Source organism: Ammospiza caudacuta, chromosome 1 (genome assembly GCF_027887145.1).
Source record: "Ammospiza caudacuta isolate bAmmCau1 chromosome 1, bAmmCau1.pri, whole genome shotgun sequence".
Taxonomy (NCBI): Eukaryota; Metazoa; Chordata; class Aves; order Passeriformes; family Passerellidae; genus Ammospiza; species Ammospiza caudacuta.
The window spans coordinates 33,903,167-33,907,529 of record NC_080593.1 but is presented as its reverse complement, the minus strand read 5'-3'; positions in this window follow the sequence as shown (position 1 = coordinate 33,907,529).

Below are 4,363 nucleotides of genomic sequence, written 5' to 3'. Positions count from 1 at the left end.
GTAGTTCTAGTGTAATGCTTAATAAAATCTTAGTGTGTATTTAACATTAAATAATGTTTATGTTTAGACCCTTCCATGATTTGAAACATTCCACTTTGAGGTGAATTTAAAACAGAATCAATTTGACATGTGTGTTCATGGAACTTGTTTCTCTGACCATGGGCATCTGTTCTCTTTTGGGAGAAACAGGGCTGCAAATTTAAAAGTGCTGATGTCTTTGCTGTTGGAGACAAGTGCTTAAAAGTAGCTTTATTTGGCTGTGTTTTATATTACCTCATACTTTACTGTTAATGAAACTACCACCAAAGCCAGTTTGTCAGATTTCAATAGGACAAGAGCTTTATCCTTTTCACTTTTAAAGTGCTTTTAGCATGAAGACAGACAGACTGACTGGAATGTAGAGTTCCTGCTGTACAAAACTTATTACCCATAGCTGCATCTGGGGGCAGAAGGAAAATACCAAAACAAAAAATGCCAAACCACACAAAACTAATAAAACAAACACCAAGTGTGAACTTGGGAAAGCTCAGTTGGGAGTGTATTTAAGGGAAGATATCTTGAGGTTATACTGTTTTAACCACTTACCTTCATGCATGGTTTATTCAAAACTTGAAGTTTATATGCTTTGGCAGAATCATGTCTTTAACCATTAATAATACTGTTTAAGGATTCACGTACAATTTTCTTCTGTTTCTTAAGCTGAACTTTGAAATACTTGAATAGGTAACCGGTGGGCTGCAACGGAAGCAGAAAATGAAGACACACAAATCTGCTTTACTTTCTTCTTTCCAACAGAATGACCAGGTCATAAGGAATTTGCCTTCTTTCCTATAACTTAGATGTAGTTGATGGAAGTTTTTTCTTTACAGTTGCCAAGTCCACATTCATACACCATTTTAAAAAACTAACCAAACCACTTCAAAGGGCAGTAATTTTTCTGTTCAAAATACTATTTCAGTAGTGTAGCAACAAGGTTTAAAATTTGTTTGCGTTGAGTATGTTTTCCTTGAGAATGTTCTCATTTTGATCTGATGGCAGTGGGGGAAGGGAGCCTGTAGGGGAGACAGCACTGTGCAAGAATGAAATTACTGGATATTTCAAGTCTTGAAAACCTGGTGTCTTTAAGTTTCCTGATGTCCTGCTTTTGAACTTTCATAACTTTTCTCTTGGTACGGCCTTAAAAGTTAAGGAATGTGACAGTCAACAATGGTCACCAGCAAATGTGGTAAAACAATTCACTGTTTTGAGTCAACCTGATACTGGAGGTTAGCAACTTCAAATAAAAGCAGTATTGTGTGCTCAATTACTGGTCATCAATTTGTAGACAATGGATTCTTACTTTCAGTCAAGTGGGATTTTGTCACTACAGACTTAGTCTTCCAAGTAAGTGTAACATTGCACTGTTTCCAGGTACTAACAGCTGAGGATCAGGTGGTCAGTACTAGGTCCAGCTTTCCCCCAGCAAACACTTCGTGCAGCAAACTGAGGGAAGAAAGAAAAACAACGTAACTTGTTGCTAACTGGTACATGAGCCAAAGAACACCCAAAAGTCAAGTATGACTTGTATTTATAAAGTGATGGTGAAAAGAGGTCAGTAGTAGAGTTCTGGCCACTCAGACTTTGTGTTATATACAATGAAAGTTGAATTTTTTTCATTTCTGTTGTGCTGCAGATTCCAAAAAACATTCAGGAAAACGCCAACAATTGCTGTTAATGCTGTAAAATGAACAGGGCATGAACTTTTTTATGTGTAGGAAAGACTGTGTTGTTTTAGTTTGATGGTGAATGTACATGATCTGTGGTGAAATCATATCGCTTCTGGGGAAGAACACCCCAGCCCCAGAAATGGATCTGAATTTTCAAACAGTTGCCAGCTGAGTTTGTTTTGGCAGCACTGGTAGAGGATAATTTGCTGGGAACATACTGGGGCTGTGTGTTCCCTGTAGGTTCAGTGTTATTTTGGTGTTTGAAGTAGCGTGTGATGCAAGTGAGCGCTACCATAGTAGTGCTGTTGCTTTTCCATCTAAGGCTGTTTCTCTTCATGTTTATTCAGCCATACCATTCAGTGTGTCTAGGATAGGAGTGTTACATAGAAGGGTTTGTCTGGGTAATAATCCATTTTGGCAAGAATACTGTCCCTTATAAGAGTCATGTTTTTGCTTTGCAGCTACTGTTGGTTTGTGTTGCACAGAAATTTTGTCAGGAGTTACTCCAGTTAATGGAGCAAGAACTGGTTTGTTCATCAGCAGTAAAATTGTATAAATAATACCTGTGTGACTTACCTGACAGAGTGCTATGAACATTAGGTCAGCAGTGTTCAGGCACCTTGTGAGACCTCCCATGCTGCTTCACTGTACAAAAAAGGGTGACTGGGGGAAAGTCCTAGAAAATTGCTGTTAGCAGCACTTTTTCTTCCCCCCTTGTTATGTTCATTTGGGGATATTGTATGAAAATGGGTGGCTGGTAGACTTCATGGTGGTGTAGTAGCTGTGCAGCAGGTGTCAAGTAGCAGTACTTCATGAGAGATACACACTACAGTACTACAACTTCACGTGGTTACATCTGCCATCTCTTTAGTTTACTTAATAAACAGTTTCTCACTACACCCTGCTGTTGAGTGTCCTCTTGCCTTATTTATAGGTCTCTGCCACCTCCGTCCTCAAGATTCTTTTTAGATGACTCCCAGAGATGAAAAAATGTGTGTGTGTGTTTTGAGACAAAGATTGACAAGTTGATACTCATGAAGTGCTCTGTCCATTCTTTTCCTCATTGAAGTTTGTTCTGGTTCCTTCATCTAAAAACTAGATTGTAAGCTCTTGAGCAGGAACATCTTCAGCTTGTAAAATTTGGCATTGTAAAAAGCCAAAGCCATTGAATAAAACCTAAAACATGAATTCAAAGCTGCACTTTAGTGCAGTACAGCAATGGTCATTTAAAGTGCGTGCAGCGTTTCAGCTGTGTGTCTCGGGTGCGCTTGTTCGCAGGATGCCTCTGCGGGAGTGTCCAGCCTTACAGCTCAGAAAGCAACCACAGTGGGGTTGCAGTTGGATGGAGTACTCAGCTTGCCTTGGCTGCTGGTGGATGTTTCTCCAGAACAGGAGTGAATCTTGGAGCAGCCAGCAGGTAATGCTCTGTAGTACAAGTTGCTGCCATCAATAATGGGTATACAGTCCACAAAGTGTATTATGTAATCTGACCTTTCCTAACCTCTTGCAGATAAGCTCTTATTAACATAAGTGCAGTTTAGCACTGAAGTGTTACAGACTACTTCAAAGCTGTGTCATGGGACCAGTATTTTAATGACCACTCCCACTTGGGTATTTCTGAGTTTTGTTACTGTCAACAGCTATGTTTACAATCATCAGCTTAGTGGTTTCCTAGTTATATTTAATAAGTGTTTTCACTCTAACCTCAGAGGCTTGTGTTTCAACAGAGTAGTGGAAAGGTAGGATGCAGCTGTAATGTTTTTGTGCCATCTGGCTCCAGAGTAGGTTTGATACCATATTGTGTCTTTCCACGCAATAAAGCTCCTGGTTTGTACACTTGGGATCTTGATTTTGTGAAAATCTTGATCTGTCAATAATAAAGACAAGACAGACTTGAGTCAGGTGTTACCACATTTTACAACCCTTTCAGTAACAACTTTGATTTGTCCTGTTTACCTGAAAAGTTCAATTCTGTAGTGTCTCTATTTTGGTATAGAGGTTGCAAATACGGTCTAAGGCCAGTACATAAAGTGCATCAAAAGCTTCAGCTGGCTAGCCTAACCACACATCGTTTAAGGACATGGAACTATAAAGCATAGCCAAGACCAGGCCATGTTTGGGAATTTTCATTTAGTGTGGATTTTGTGTGCGTGTGTCTGTTTGGAATTTTACTTTTAAACAGAGGCTAGTTGCAGAAAGGGAAGTAATTTCAAATGAATGTCTACTCCAATTAAAAATGGGATATCCCGTCTGAATTCCACCTGTTGTTTTATCCTGTGGGCAGGTAGCTGATGGTTAAAAAAAATCCAGACATAAAGTTCATTGTATCATCAGTACTGTTGCAGTCTGCCCAAAATCAGTATTTCAGCTCAGTTTTTTGTAGTAGAGTTTCTTGTTGGGTTCTGGGGAACTGAGGGTCTTACATCAACATTAAAGAAACAGTTTCTGGGCAGTTATGACAGTTGAATTAGCTGAGGGCAGTTCATAATCCTTCACAATCTGCAAATTTACAAGAAATGGAATGGTATTGGGGCTGATAAATGGATCAGTTGGAGTAAGTTGCTTTTCCATTAGTATTGTGTTTTGAAAGGGTTACAGCATACTTTCTTTTTGGCATGTACCAAAATGTAACTGTGTAGCTATTTCCCAATTGGGTA